The sequence below is a fragment of the Serinus canaria genome, chromosome 13 (assembly GCF_022539315.1).
Source record: "Serinus canaria isolate serCan28SL12 chromosome 13, serCan2020, whole genome shotgun sequence".
Lineage (NCBI taxonomy): Eukaryota > Metazoa > Chordata > Aves > Passeriformes > Fringillidae > Serinus > Serinus canaria.
In genome coordinates this window covers 7,712,512-7,729,217 of record NC_066327.1, presented here as the reverse complement: position 1 = coordinate 7,729,217, position 16,706 = coordinate 7,712,512, and the positions used below count along the sequence as shown (strand labels likewise).

The window sequence follows — 16,706 nt, the reverse complement described above, 5'->3', positions numbered from 1 at the left end:
ATTAATTTTTTAGCTTCTAAGACTCTCTGCAGTGTGACTGTGGATGACTGCTGCCAATCCTGGAAAATCCAGAGTACTGTGGGAATTTCTGGGAGTGGAGGAAGATAAAAACAGCCTGGGACTTGTAGAAAGCTGAGGAGCTGCTTATAGAGCAATCAGTTCATCCTGAGCTGTGGGAGGATCTGGAAACCAGTTCTCTATCAGTCTTTTCTACTAAAAATAAGGTGATTGATGAGCTTTCATATAATCATAGAATAATTTGTGTTGGAAGGGACCTTTAAAGCTCATCTATTTCAAACCCCCTGCAATGGGTGGGGACATCTTCAGACCAGGTAGCTCAGCACCTGGCTCAGCCTGGCCCTGGATGTTTCTCGAAATGGAGCATTTTAAAGTAGTCAGTATGGAGCTGGGGTGACACTGCTGCTCACAGTTAAATTGTTCCTTGATGTGGGTGAGGGTGAAGGGACTGCTGGGCTCCTGGCATTACAGGCTGGGGACTAAAATGTTGAAATGTTTGAAGACATTTTTTTTCAGAGGGTGAAACATTTTATCATTGTGGGTTATTTCCTACCAAATGGAGGCAGAACAATGGAGTTTTCACAGGCAGTTTCCTGACCCAGATATAATAATAATAAAAGTAATAATGAACTTTTTGCATCATAAACTAGGGACAATCCTTATCAGAATTGAGTGTGATGGGCTCTTGGGAGGACAAGGCATAAAGTGCCATCATTAGGGAGGCTAATGGCCAAAACATACACACACAGAGTGGCCAAGCATCACTGAAGGATCACAAACATCAGCTGGGTTGGCCTGCTGCAGATTTTTGTCTTTTTTTTTCTTCTAATTTATTTTCTTCCTGCCTCCCATTTTATAAATGTGCACACTCCCTGCAGGATGTACAAGCAAACTGTGGAGATGTAATGCATGACATCTTATTCTGTCCTGCACATCACTGCAAACATAACAAAGTGTCTTGTAAAAGCCTTTACCCAAATAATACTCCCTCAGAGTGATGATGCTGGCCCCAGACAGCTACGCTGTTTTTCCACAGTCTCCTCAGCACAGCTATGTACATACTCTAATGCTCTAGACTGAATCCAATAAAGTAATTGTAAAAGTCATAGTCCTGGCATTTATCTCAGATTATCACTTCAGATTTTAACACTGGATTCTGTTGTTTTTGGCAAGTGCCCTGATGGTAGGATGTAACCAATTGCATGAGTAACTCCTTTGTACTCACAGCCTGTTGTAAATCACTTGCTGTATCTGAAGTTTTCTTACTAATACATTTTACACTTGTTAGCTGATTTTCAGCCAACCTCCAGCCCTTGCCTGCACATCATGTCCCCTGCCTGGGGATGAAAGTATGTCCAGGATGGTAAAAAGTTAATCCTGAAATATGCATGACCCTGACAGCTGTACTAAATAATTTCTCTGGGAATTACCAGAGAAATGTCATAGATTATTGATGGAATGTGGAAGGAATTATTAAGCACAGCTGAAAAACTAGTAAAATTATGAGGAAACTATGGGTCACTGCTGGAAACTACTCCTGAGATGAACCATATAGATATGGAGAAACGGAGGTAGCTGGCAGAAAGCCTGCTGATGATGTGATCTGATATAACACTGACGTGTGAGATAGGCTTTCTCCTTTCGCCTCTTACTTCACATCTTTTAAAGACTATCCAAATTCACAGTGTCATCTGTGTTTGTCATGGTGCAAGGGCTCTCATAATACAACTGGAAAAAAGAGAATTTTTATCATAGGGCTGACTTTTCAGGAGAGGAATGTACTCAGTGAATTTAACAAAAAGCATATGAAAAATGGAAAAATGCAAAATTGTGCATGATCTGAACATATCTGACCATACAGGAATGAAAGCAAAAGGGAGATCCAGTTCCCTGAGCTGAAGGTGATAAAGCACCTGCAGGTAGGGTGAGCTCCCTCCTTGTTGCCTTCCCTGAAGATCACTCAGCGTGGTCTATCCAGAATAATGGCACAGCATGCTCAAGGGACAGTCTGATTTTAAAATTTCTTTCATTCCTAGAGAGCAATAACAAACACAAAGAGGGCAAAGCAGATTGTGTCATACATAACATTTGTTAAAAGTAATTTGCTCCTTGGACTTCTGCTTTGGTTAGTAGAAAAATATTCATTGACATTTTCTGTCCAAGCATGTTTTCATAAGCAAGCTAGGTGAAAAGAACAGAAATTTCTGCATTAAATATATCACTGTACAAGCAATTCATCATCAGCTTGGAAGGTCATACCTCTCCTTGGCTGTAAGGATCTGGTCTGGGTCCAGTATTAGTCAGGATTTTCATCAGAAATATTGTATTAAAGAGAAAAGTACAGTCTAACAAAATTTCTGGATGACAGAGTGGGTACTTCTACTACTGGTTCTGGAAGTGTGTTAGGTATGGGGAAAATACTGAGTAGCAGGTTCCCTTCCCAGGATATGGCTACAATCTCACCCAGCACCCACAAGTGCATCCTCAATAATTCAGGAGTGAATAAATATCCTGGTAACACTCTGATTTGGAAACCTTTTTTCATGTGTTAAATAGAACATGGAAAACTACAGCTTGGTTCCAATCCTCACTTGTAGCCCCAGGCTAAGTCAGTGAGAGATGACACAGCCATTCTGTCCAGGGAATAGTTGATCTAACCTCTCTTTGCCAGGGCTGCAGCATCCATGGAGATCTTCCTCTAATGCAACCCAAGGGACAGCTGTTCTTATGAAATCTGATTTTTTTTTTTAATAATCACAGGTCAGCAGACTTCTGAATCATTCTTTACTGAATTTCCCCGCTTGATATTCATAATTAGCTAGTCCCGTGCAGCCCTACCCATATTAAATGAAGCTTGATTGCAAAATTTCTCAGTTACTGTTCAGTTTATTTTCTCCATAGACAGCTGAAAAACCTATCCTGAGGCCACAGTGCCTTTCTTAAGAACATCAACACCTTGAGGTCTTGGTCCTGACTCAGTCAAGTTGTAATAGATTTCCTGAATTAGACAGAATTCCCTGCAAAAACTCTACTCAATAATTTTGGTCATTTCATTTTAAATCTTAAAAAACATAAATCTACTGATATTGAGAACTAGAACCCTAGTTTTCAGAGGAAACGTGTACATTTTCTTCAAATTACCTCCAAATTTTTGGAAGTGCTGAGAAACTAATATAAAGCAATAATTTAGTTTTCCAGCATCCACAATTGCATGCATATTTGTCTATATGTGTGTGTATAGTCTACATATACATGCTCTAATAACTTCAGATAGATCCAGATATCTGTCTACACTTTATCCACACTAAAGGGTTGTACAGTTTGCCTTGGAAATACATATTGCAAAGGGGCTCAAGTAGATAGTCTATAAAATTGATGCACCAAGTACATAGACTCTTACTCATTTGAATAAAATTCCATTCTTCAGGTAACTCTTCCCCGCCTCCCCTTTAGCAAGAGCATGTTTGTGGTGAGATATTAATCATTTCCTGCAGCACTGTGTATATAAAAGGAGCCCAAGGCAGAGCCACACACAGTTCACCCAGCTGAGGAGCAGAGTTGGCTCTCAAAATGCTGGTCCAAGTTGTGGCTCTGCTGGGTCTAGGGGTGCTGGGCAGCTCAGCACCACTGCAGGAGGAGGACTCCAGGAGTTTCGTGGGACTTATCATTCGAGAACTTCTCCAAGATATGAAGAAACTAAATTTAAATGCAGTAAGTTCCTTAAATCTGAACAATTTTTCCCTAGCTGCCCTTCTATTCCAGGGTCTATTCTGAAGTTACTGACTTCATTTTCTCTTGAGCAGGTTCCCAGCCTTGTAACTGTGAATGCTACGGTAAGCAACCACATACTTCTATTTAAAATTATTGTCTAAATCCCCCACATTTCTTTCCCAATTCAGAATTCTAATAGTAGTAAGATAGCTTTACAAATCTAGGGAAATGAAAAGTTTTTGCAAGAAGAGATTCTTGCAAAATTCCTGCTTGTAGCAAGCAGCTACAGAAAGCTGTTGCCAGCGCTAAAATGCTTCAGTACTTCTCTCAATAGGCAAGGGTCTTAGATGTTCACCAGCATCTTCTTGAAAACCTCACAAACTCACTCTGATCCCTTAGTTTTAGAACAGTGTTTAATCCACATCCCACACAGACCCACTTATTTCACTGACCTGTACTTTCCTGAAATCCAGTGGAAAAATGAGTTTTTATGGAGGCCACGAGGAGTACCAATGAGAAACAGCTGCCCATCTCCTATTAAAAGTGAACAGAAGACAAATGGCATCAGTCTCTCTTAGTTTCAGGGAGAAAAGCTGAAAATTCACACCAGCAGCAATAATTACTTTTATTTCATTAAGACAATTCTGACCCAGTTTCAAGAGAGAAACAAAGGCAAGACATGATGACCTAATGCAGGGTTGGCCCTCTTTTTCCTCAAGACACAAATATCTCCAGAATTGAAGACATCCAAATTTTATATGTCCAGTTTCTAGAGGCATCTGCAACTTAGTTGAGGCAGTTGGGAGTTTTTGGACCCTGGCATGTTCTTATATGAAAATGATAAATTGTACTATGATCTCCTAAATTTGGTGTCCAGTAAATGGCTGAATACAGAATCAGGGCTAGTGCTGAAAACACAGCTCTTCATTCCTGTAGGTAATTATTTTCATGGGTATTTAAATTCCTGGGATACAATGTTTTATTTTTATGCTACCAATTATTACTGTTGAAATAACTCTTCCCTATCCCTGCAGATGGAGAGATGCATGTACAGCCACCTGAAAACCTTTACTAGCACCTTGACAGCTCTTGACACTTACAGCAAATTCATTGCCAGAAAACTGAGCAGAATTGACACCTACAGAAACATCCTCCCCAAAGTAAGTTTGGCTTTGTGGTACTTAATAGCAAAATAATCAGCAAAGGCTGTTCAGTGATGGGTGTGGCAGCTGGGATGGCACTGAGCTGGCTGTAGTGGACACTAGAAATTTCTTCTGAAAATGATATGATTAGAAAGGGTGTAAATACATCGACCTTCTCCCTTAGATCACACTCTGACATCTTTTCCTGTGGTAATTCCAATTGCAAGGAAGATAATAATATGAAAAAAACCTCAAATGAGAGTAGAAGCTGGGACAGCTGGGGCTCAGAGCAGCTGTGCGTGCTGCCAGGTGATGAGCTGCCACCCACACATCAGCATCCTGCCTTGGAGCCTCCAGGGCAGCTCACCCAGCTCTCCAAAACACTCTGTGGGCTCTTACAGCCCACTTGTCAGTTCAGGTATCAAATACCATAGACTTCAATGTGATATCCAAGTTACATGGCTGAATTATGGCGTCTTTTTTTTTAAAGGATCTGGATAAAGAATGTCAGACTGCACAAGTAACATGGGATGACTTCCTGGACACACTAGACAAGTTCTTGAGATTGCTCTCTGAGAAAATTCAAAATGCCTAAAGAGAGCAGTTAGTCCAAAGCTGAGAAGAAAAGGAGAACGCAAACTCTGTTGCAACCAGACTGTGACTCAACTAACTTATCCTCAGGAATGTGGTAGAAAAATATTTATATATAGAGAGATACATTGTATATATAAATATAAGTATAAAAAGTGATGTTAGAACAGCAGTCATGTTCACTATAATGATTGAAACATGCTGATTTTTTGAAAGACAGGCACTTAAATATTTAAATATTTTATATAATTTTAATATTTTAATTTATGCCTTTTTCATCATGAAAGGGCAATTTTTATTATTTATTTATTTATTTATGGAGACTTTGAGATATTTATTGTGATGCTGCTGTACTTAGGTATTTTCCTTAGGAAACTGCTGTGTGATGGTGTGTGTGGAGGAGCTCTGGGGATCTGCTTTGGGATTGGCTGCCACAATATTTCTCTCACAGTGTCCCAAGCCACAGCCCCAGGGCTCTCAGAGCTGGGTCAAAGTCAGTCTGTGGGACAGGGAAAAGGCCACTGGTGCCAGCCAGCCCATTCACTTCCCCATGGCTCCTGAACTAGCACCAGGACTGGAGAAGATTCACTTCAGCTGTGTACTCCCACCTCCACTCCCTCCCTGAGAATTCAGATCCAAGGGGTAACTTCAACCACTACATGTTTTATTGTTGGTAAAGCAGAGCCATATCATTCAGCCAAACAGGGTAACACAAAAGCAAAGAGGTCTTGTTTGTTTTTCCTTCAGTTCACTCAGCTGATACAAGGTGTTTCCCACATCTCATGTGAGCTGAATTCTACTGAACTGAATCAGACAATACTTGTTTTCCAAACTGTTTAAATAGCCATAGCTATGGCAGGTACTCACAAAGTGCATAGCCATGTAAAGCTATCAGTTAAGATTCTGGAAGTTAATGTTTAATAAAAAAGCATTGAAGGGGAATGTTCCTGCAAGGACTGTTTCTTAAGGACTCCTGTCATGTGCCGCCTATATTTATGTATCTGTTATTGAATGTTTGCAACCTTCCGTTAATGTAAATGCACCTTTACAAAAATAAACAAAATTCCCTGTGTAATTTAGAGTCCTTTGTTTGTGAAGGGTGAGTGGTTTCAGTGCTGTTCAGGGGAGCTGTTTGATTTCCGAGTGGGATGGGCACAACAGGTGCTGCAGCAATAGGGAAGATGTCCCTGATTAGGGTGAGCACCCCATATCTCACCTAACCCATCACCTTCCCAAGGTCCAGAGCCACCTGCTGCAGCCTGGCCCTGAACTCAGCTTTACTGAGTCATGTTGTGCTTGAACTTTTTAAAAGATATGTCCTCTTGTCCAGGGTAACTCATTCCTGGGTGCACCATGTCCCTGCCATGTCTGCAATGCTGTGAAAGAGGAAGAGCTGTCACTTGTCACAGCTGAGAACCATCCCCTCGCCTTCACTGGTGTGGAGAGCTCCCAGCCCTGAAAAACTGAGAAGTGTCCATGTTCACCAAGAGGATTGGGATGGAGGGAGACAGGAATGGTGAGGCAGGAATGAACACCCGAACAGCCAGAGACATATGGCCACCACAGCAAGCACCCTTGGAGACAGAGAAAGCCTCACAGAAACCTCAAAAAATGTGTTTTTTCCTGCTGGCAGCATGGTGGCCCTGGACAGGGCTTGCTACAGGAGGGGTTGGCTCCTACACATATCACATCCCTTCCATGGTGCAGAGCACATTGCATTTTTCAGATGCACACTTCCAGTGGTTGAAACAAAAGCAGGTGCTTTGCATCCAAACAGCATCTCCCCATGCAAACACTGTATGTGGTAGAGCCCAGACTTCATCTCCTGACACAGGGGAAGTAGCCTCAAAAACCTCCCCAGTGAGGACACAGCCACCAGCTCTGGATGGGGGCAAATGCCCTGACTGTCCCTGGGTACCACAAACTGGCCAGGCTCCATAGGCAAGGTCATTGGGCATTACTTTGTATAGAATTCTTGCAAGAACTGGGGAAAATGGAATCAAACCAAACCCTGAATGTGTTTACCAAGATCAGAGAAATGAATGAATATCCAGCTGAATTCCCTTAGGTTAAACAGTCAGGAAAATCTCTGCTCCTGAGCTCCATCTCATTCAGTGCTGCACTAGTGCAAGGAATATTAAGAACCACCCTGAAGAAATCCTTCCTGAATTTCAAAGTTTTCATTAGCAATGAGGTGTTTAATATTTCAGATATGTTATTTGAAATTACAGTTACATGTTTTACACTAAATTTTAAATTCACCCTTCAGATAAATGGGAAGTCTCAGAATCACAGACAGGAGAAGAATATCAGGATTTTTTATAGAGGAAACATTAATCAGGCTCAGCATTCTTGGCACAGCAGTCCAGGAAATTCTGACAAACAGACAGGAGGGAAAAGCGAAGCATTTAATAACTCCAAGTCAACACTGGGCTGGCCGCAGGAAAACGAGGCTGGAGCTGTTGCCCAGGGCAGCAGACTTCCAGGGAAAGCACCGGTGGTGGGACAGCGCCAGGGCTCTGCAGGATGCAGGCAGGGGGTGCAGGCAGTGGGTGAAGGCAGTGGGTGAAGGCAGTGGGGTGCAGGCAGTGGGTGAAGGCAGTGGGGTGCAGGCAGTGGGTGAAGGCAGTGGGTGAAGGCAGTGGGGTGCAGGCAGTGGGGTGCAGGCAGTGGGGTGCAGGCAGTGGGGTGCAGGCCGTGGGTGCAGGCAGTGGGGTGCAGGCAGTGGGGTGCAGGCAGTGGGTGAAGGCAGTGGGGTGCAGGCAGTGGGGTGCAGGCAGTGGGGTGCAGGCAGTGGGGTCACAGGCCTCCCAGCCATGATGCCAGCAGCTCCCCACTCGAGCATGGCACAGCCCTTCCTCTTAACCACCCTGCCCTGGCAAGGGAGAAATGCATTTGACCAGGGCTTCCAGGGGCCCTGCTGTCATCTCTGATCCCCTGGTGGCTCTGAAATAACCTGATACCACAAAGCCAAGCAGAAACTGTTGTGCAAACAGCAGTGAAGGAAATGTTGGTTTCAGCAGGCGGGACAGTCTGCCCACCAGCATTGACAGCACCAGTGTGCTCAGTACAGCTGCCTGAACATGATAACCCCATCAGCTTCATCACAGCTCTAACAACCCTGATAAGCATCTTACATCATCATAATACAACAAAACACACCTGCCTTGATGTCTCAGTCAAGTGGTGACTTTGACTTTCGAGGGCTGCTGCAGATTGTTTGCATTGGGAGCCGCTTTCCCATTAACAAATGACAGTTGCATTCCTTACACCGAGGCACGAAAAGCAGCTCTGTGAGCCTCAGCAGGGGACAAGATTAGTGAGCTGGTGGCACCGTGGGGGAAGGTGTGCTGCACAGAGCCATGTGCTACTTTTAGAAGCTGTAGGTGTAAGTTATATTTAGCATTCCCCATTTGATAAGCAAGAAGTTATTCATCGTAAAACCCATCTCCCCAACACAGTGACAGGAGCACAGACCCCCTCCAGTCTGCCAAAGTCCTTTGAGGTACATAACCACATGCCTAGACCTGCCTGTCTAGGACCATCCACAGTCTTTTGGATGCTCTCCAAATCTTTAATGGTGGCAGCTGTCCTGTGCCACCACAGCAAGTAAGTCTGGGGGAAGGTTTGCCAAGAGACACTGGATTCTGGGAGCACGTGGGACATACAACACAAAGGCAACAGCTTCACAAGGCCGTGTTTTTCGGCTTCATCCAGGGGTGTCTCTCCACTTTCCAGGCTGTAGATGGTTCTCGAGTAGCTGCATAGGGGAATGAGGCAGGGCAGCCAAGAGGGAGGCAGCTGTACCCCAGCCCACAGGCAAGCTCCCTGCCAGAGGATCACCTTCATTTATGCCAGGGCAGAGCTGACAGAAAGCACCTTGCACATGGAAATGCTTCCCCTGCCATCCCAGCACCACTTCTCTTGCCATCATTTCTTAGCACTAAGGATGAGAGAAATGGAGATCAGCTATGGCATTGCTCCCCTGCTCAGCTGTGTACAGAGGAGGGTGATGCCATCACAGCCAGAGGAATGCAGCCTCAGCTCCATCAAGGAGAAATCAGCAGTCAGATCTGGGCTTACCCTCTACAAGGGTAATTCCCCTGTTTTCTTTTTTTAAACATTTGCCTACTCATTTTCTGTTGATACTTTACTTCCTTTTTCATCTGTAATTCTCATTAGTCACTTTTCAGGATTCACAAACCTTCTATTTTCTGCACAACATGATCCCACAAGATTTGGAAAACCTCTTTTTAATTTCCTCATTCATACATGATGTCTTTGAAACTGAAAAATTAAGTGTCCCTTTCTGGACACCACCTGTCTGGAGACAAATTTCATCAAGTCAATGGGTGAGGCTTGAAAAATACCCATTACAGACTTTTTGGATTGATCATCTGTGTTTCTCTCAGACTCATTTGATTTCAGACAAGTGACTGAGAATGCAATGAATCATCATTAAATACACAGTTGTCCTTCTTTGGGTTCTAATCAAAAAGTGCCAAGGCCACTGACATGGGTGTCAGGCTCCAGCTTAAAGATGCAAGAGGTGCAAGGTGGTGGCTGCTCTCAGGGTGCACATGAGGCCCTGGGAGAACTTGAATGGCTTTTACACCATAAACCAAGTCTAGAGATGTCTTGCAATTTCTTCCTATGTGTGGGAAGATATAAGAAACTGTAGACATTTTTTTTCCAAAAAATAAGGGAAGACTTTTCTATTTTCTCTGGAAGTTGAAGTGTGCATGTAGTAATGTTTGTTGTCCTGTGAGCACCAACCTGACTCACTGGGGCTGGAGAAGTGCCCAGGCTGCCTATGAAATCTTTTCTGATCAAACAGGCATCTCACTTCTTAGAATTTAACACTGAAATCCACAACTTATCTCTAATTTTTCCTGAAAGTTTTCCTGAAAGGTTCCTGAGAATTTGTTGTGCATCTCCAGGACATTTCTCCGAGCAAGGAGGAAGGTTTTCCTTGCTTTTCCAAAGTTGTGTAGTTACAAAAAGTTCTATCTATGAGTCCTAAAACACCCCTTTAACAGGTTAAATGAGACAGAGGGAGCCCTGTTGACCCCCATCAGCTAGGGAGACCTTGGCAGAGCCTCGACAGACTTAGGGATTGCAGCAGAGGGCAGGGATCCAGGGGGTTGAGATGTGATGGATGAGTCATTTTTGGATTAATTTATGATGTACAATTCTCCCACTGCCTCCTGCAAGGGAAGGACAGGCCTCTGTGACTCACAGGCACTTTTTTTGAGTAGCTGCAGAAGTCATACAAACATGGGGAATACCTTCTGATTAAAGAAAAAAATCCTTCTCTCTCCAGAGACTATTTCAAAACATGTAGCCTCAGCTCTCCAATTAGCCTGATTTGGCCCCATGCTCCAAGGGCCCCTTTCCAAGGATGACAGCCCACTGGCCAGACAGCTGGCCACAGAGCAGTGACCACAGCCAGAGCATGAAACACAAAAGGAATGTCCTGGGCTGGGGAGCAGAGCCACACATCTGCTGCAGATGCCCCGACCAAGCACAGTCACCAGTGACAATGATCTCAGTTTGTGCTGCTCTGAACAGCCTGTAAAATCACTCTGTAGGGCAGGGAGAGGCATGGCTTCCTCCTTTCTGCAGGGGCAGACCAGAGAGACTCCTGCTTAACTCCTTCCAGGACCAAGGAGCACAGCACCAATCCGCTGGTGCAAAGGACATTGTAAATAATTTCAGCCTCCCTGTTCAAGATTAATTCAAAGTGAAAGGGCTAAGGAGGGGAAGAGGGAGGTCATCAAGGCTGAGGAGCCTGATGGTTTGGTCTGCTCAGAGGGGTGCAAGTGCAGCTGCCAGCTAGAAACGTGGTAAACATCTGGGAGAAATCAAAACACTTTAAGGTTGTGCAAGAATGCACAGAAATGGACTTGACATGTGTGTGACAGGGATATTCAGAGGAGTGAAAGGAGGTGCTGATCAACCTTTTCACAAAGGAATGGCAGCAAGAAGATAGCTTTGAGATAGAGTGCAACAAATTAGTACTGTCAAAACTGTTTACTTTCTCCCTGATAGGACAGGAAGCCTCACAAGAGTTTGTGTCACCCTGGAGCTGGCTGAACTTTCAGTCTGGTGAGTTACATGGGTGGGACAATTTTATAATAGTCACTTATGTGGTGATGAACCTGAAGTTGTCCAAATCCTTCACAGGGGAAGAATAGTACCATTGGTGAGACTTCTCACCAGGATTTCTACTTGAGTTACATAGAGCCCAGCTCACAAATCCGAAGCTCAACATCAGTCCAGGTTTAGAAAAGTAAACAATTCTGTTAGTTTTCAGTTAATTTTTCTGTTATCTTTTCAGTTTTTTTGGTTAATTTTATGTGCAGTTTTTGGTTAATTCCTAATGGGCTGGGCCATTTTCTGTTCATTGATTTAATTCCATGTCTGACAAGGATTTGGGTATTTCATATGGCTCTGCCTAGGACTGAATGTTCTCTGCCTTGTGGGATGTTTTGGTGGAGGTGGAGGGTGGAGTTGGATGGAGGTACTGCTGCATGAGCTCTGGCTGGAAACTCCCTGCAGCCCTGTCAGATTCCTGCAGCAATCATCCCTCCAGTACAGAACAAGAAAGAAAGGTCAATGCTGATACATCCTTGAGGGGAGCAGGGTGGTCACAGAAGTTTCACCTCTGAGTGAATATTTGGAAGAGTTGGGTGTGTGTGATATTGATGGCTGAATGTGCATACGCAAGGAGACCACAAATTTCATCTTCCGTTCTGGTTTTATCACCTCTTTTTTTTCCACCCTGCAATCTAAGCTGCAATCTAAGAAAGTATTTGCATGTCATTAGTGGTTTTAAAAAGAATAAAGAGAAAAAGGTAGAGTCCCACTTCACAGTTTGTGTTTTTCCAGCAGTAAAAGTCCATCCTGCCCACACCTTTCCCTTCTGCCCTTTCTACCAGAACTCTCATTTCTTTAGATATTTTGGAGATAAAAGCAAAATCCCCAGTGCTCACCAAAGGGTTTAGCTGCAGCCTCATCTCCTACTGCTTTTTCCAAGGGAAGAAATTCCTTGCACTTTGAACCTGGCTAGAATTTATGGTACCAGCAGGTACAGCCATCCAGGCAGGGTGCGGTTAGATGGTGCTCAAGGGGTTGGAACAAACTGACCTTTAAAGGTTCCTTCCAACCCAGCCAATTCTATGGTTCTATGATTCAACACATACAATCCATTCCTTCCCTTTAAACCATGCTGTAATCTGTTTTATCTCCACTGCCACAGCAGTGCCAGGGATAGGCAAAACCCTGAACCACCCAGAGACAGGGGCAAACATTCCAGTGGATGCTGCCCCACTAAGGTAAAACACAGTGGGTTAAGCTCTATTCTGCAGTAAAGCCAATCTTCTGACTACAGGGAAACCTTGGAAATACCAATGGCAAGGCAGGAAAACCAGCCCAGGCCCCACACCTGCATACCCAGGGTACACAGGAAAGGGAGCATGTTCTGTTCCACACTGGCTGCTGCTTTCAGGGTGGCTCATCCAGCAAAGGCTCCTGAAGGGTGAGCTGAAGAGATCAGCAGGGGAGGTGCCTCACTCACCAAACAATGAGCAAAATGACTGAAAACAAAAAACTGGACAAGGTGGCTCCTCAGGGGAGAGAAGTGCATCTCCACAACCTGGTTTGTAGCTAACAAATCTTCTGATTTAATTAATATCATGCAAGGAAACCAATGACAGTATGTGTTCTATGAAACATCAGCTTAGGCACCAGTGGGAAAATGCCATGAGTGTGGAAAAAGCAGCATTTGGACTCTCATCAGCTTGGATGGCACCTGTGTGTGGGAGTCACCTGCCCTTGCCTCTGGGAAAAAGCACAAACAAAGCCATCTCTCTAGCTATGCACCACTTGAGTTTGTTTAAGGGCAAGAAAACCTAATGCACATTAAAGCATGTCAGTTACATAATAAACTCCTGCAGGATTGAAATAGCATAATTTAAATTAAAGCAAAAATATGTAAACATAACATTCTGAGGTTTTGGATAGTAAAGACCTGATGTCCTGCAGATGTAATCCTGGCAAGGTGTTCATTCCTCTTGGGACAAGTGAAGAGGAGCTGTGCAGCAGGGTCAAAGGCAGCCCTGATGGGAGACTGGGGGACAGGAGAGGGCTCTGCACACCCAGGACTTATGGTGGCCACCCCAGAGCACACCTGCAGCTTGAGGAGCAATTCTGTCAGTGTCCTCATCAATCATCAGTGCAATGTACACCATCAGGCAAGCTTCCTGCAGATGAAGTAAAATGAGATACCAGCCAAATGGTTTAAAACTCCTCAAAAGAGCACAGAAACTGGACAAATGCTCCTTGAAAAGAGCAGAGGAGCTGTTTTTCTGTCCCCCCAAACACTGAGCTACCCCAGCAGTCCATGGCTGGTCCCTCTACCCAGCACAGACCCTGCACGGTGTCAGGAGGATTCTTGAAATTGTCATTTATATCTGAGCATAACACTATTCATGGGGTTCTAATGGCAAACATACAGAACAAGGGCAGAGATCCAATTAGTAGAAGTGACAGTATGATTTAATGTAATTGCAATACTAAGTAGGGCAAATATGGATGCAAAGATCCAAGAGACAGTTACTTTGCATCAACCTTTAGGCAATATCAGTTCATAAAGATGCCTCAGCATTTAAAATCAGAATGGCTCAAACATCTGCATTACGTAGCTCCCACTAAACTTCTGGGGGAGTCCTTATTTTAGAAACATGTAGTTTCCTCTATCAGATAAGAAACGAACAGCTTCCATTCTACAGGTGACTACTCGCCTTCAGTTAAAGCATTTTTGTGGTTGGGTATTAATCACTTCCTTGCACCAGAGCACATATAAGAGGCAGCCAGCAGGCAGATTAGCCAGTCCAAGGAGGGGAGCACAGCCCCTTTGCCACCATGCTATGCCTGCTTGGGGTCATGCTGTCAGTACTGTGCCTGGTGTCCCCTGCACCATACAGCACAGGCACAGCCTGCCCAACCAGAGCCCTCTTCAAGGAAACCATCCAAGAACTTCAGAAGATAAGCTCTAAGGTTGGTCCATTTCCCCTGTGCCCCATGTCTGACTTTCTGTATTAGCAAGGAACCTGCTAATGGGATTTCTACCAATCTCTTCCAGGGCAGCAGCAAAATCGTGCCTCTGGTAAGATCTCTCTGTGGTTCACTTTGCAATGCTGTGGGCTCATGGGGTGGCTAGTTGCTTTTTGAGAGGGAGGGGGGAAAGCAGATGTTGTTATAGACCATTCAGGATGCTCTTGTGCTCATAAGTCAGGTCTTAGATGGCAGCCAAGTCATCCTTTTGGATTTTTGGGAGCACCGTAGTGGGGTTATCTGTGCTGAGAGGTCACATGCCAGGCTCTGCTCCCTCCAGAGTTATCAAACAAAGATCTCCCTGAAACACAGTGCTCGGGGCTCTGCCCTCTGTACAGCAGTGCAGAACAGCTGGCTCCCAGACAGCATTGGTTAGCTCTCTTTTCACAGGCAGATAAACAGAACTGACTGTGTTCCAGAGTCAGATGGAGACAGGTACCTCACTGCCATTGGAAAGTGGGAAACAGGCTGTTTCCCTGCCTTTTGGGGAAAAAAATACCCATGTTGTGAGAGAGCAATGCCAGCAGCGGCAGCGTGTTTCCTGGGGAAGCTCAGGAGAGGCAAAGCCCAGGTAGCAAAGCTGGAGGTTTAAGATTCTCCTAAAAACCACTGCCTTCCCATGCCTAGTCAACTAAGGAGGCAATAAAAATACAAAGGATGCCCAGTCTTGCCTAGTTCCACCTCCACAGACTCACTGTGTAACTTGTGAAGGTAACATCAGCCTTCAGCAAAAGGATTTCACAACTGCTTCTTTACTCTATAGATTATATAATTTTATAATAATTATGTAATTTTGGCCTCAAATAATTGTGCAAGATTATTTCTCATGGCAGGCATTTTGATTGCATTAACATGATGTAATCTGTGCCAGGAATACAGTACAGAAAAGACAAAATTACTATCTTTGTTATTCCAGAACAACATGATGGAGGCAGGAGGGAATGCAGCCACCTATCTGGAAGGATTTATTGAAGCCCTAAAAAACAGCAAAGAAAGTGAGGAGGCCCTAATTCTGAAACTGAAGAAGATCCAGGGTTATGGAAAGTCATGCACTGGGTGGACGGTATGTCTGGGCTGATTCCCTGTTCACTATTTCCTCCTCTTTTAGAGGACCATGAAGGATTCTGTAATTTTTCTGGGCCACCCTGGGAACAAGTGTCTGACCAAAGCACCCACTGCCTCCTGGTCTTGTGGCAATGGGAGCAACTTCCAGCCAGCAGCTGAAACGTGGCCCCAGTGCCTCCCCTGCTCTGGTCACCTCTTCCCAACGTCTCCTTGCTAAGACAAAGCCCACCACCAAGTGGAGATGCCCTGGTACAAGTGGGGACTGCAGCCCTGGCTGAGAAACAGCTGCACAAGGTGCAACATGTAAATCATTCCTCGGCCATTCAAATCCCAATATCTTCATAAGTGTCTTTCTGGTCTTAAAATTAATTATTAAGAAAAAAAACCAAAAAAAAACAAAAAACCAACTAGTTAGAGAACAGAATGCAATTTACATGTCCTGATTCTTATCACCTCTCTCCTTTCAGTCTGCCCTCAAGGAACATCACTGGATGGCAGTGGAAGAATATGATTTTTTTGAGAATTTGGAATATTTTTTAAAGTTCCTGGGTCACAATGCCCTTCCAGAGGAAACAAACTAAGCTTCAAAGGAGTTCGAGGCACATGTCCAGACTGCCAGAAGTCCTGAGCTTAGCAGGAGGATACTCCTTCAAGAACTGCAATTGGGAGCTGTTATTTATTTGAATATCTATTATTATTTATTTATTCATTCTATTTATTTAGAGAAACTTCAATTATTTATTTTTACAATGAAGAAATACAATAATTATTTGCCTTAGAAGAGCTGCTCTGGGGATCCAGTTTGGGGGTTGATGTCACACTATTTCTCTTACATGCTGTTCCAAGCCACAGCCCCAGGGCTCAGCTCTGCATCACCCAAGTGCTCTCAGAGGTGGCTCTGAGAGCCAACCTCTGGGACAGAGCCATCCATGTCACTCAGCACCTCCACCTCCCCTCTAGGAGACTGAGGCACTTTCAGTCTTATAAAAGAATGCACTTTTTCAAATTATACCTACATACTTATTTTAACTGAAGACTCTTTCTATGCCACAAATGCAGTGA

General features: G+C 44.2%; 1 long non-coding RNA gene across 1 annotated transcript in view; it reads right to left on the bottom strand.

Annotated features, from left to right (window-relative positions):
* The window catches only part of LOC127060107 (uncharacterized), a 38,842-nt gene that overhangs the window by 7,670 nt on the left and 14,466 nt on the right, over nt 1-16,706 (bottom strand). Inside the window, exon 2 of the long non-coding RNA XR_007778739.1 lies at nt 4,182-4,263. This is a non-coding gene — a long non-coding RNA (uncharacterized LOC127060107). The remainder of the gene's footprint in view (nt 1-4,181; nt 4,264-16,706) is intronic.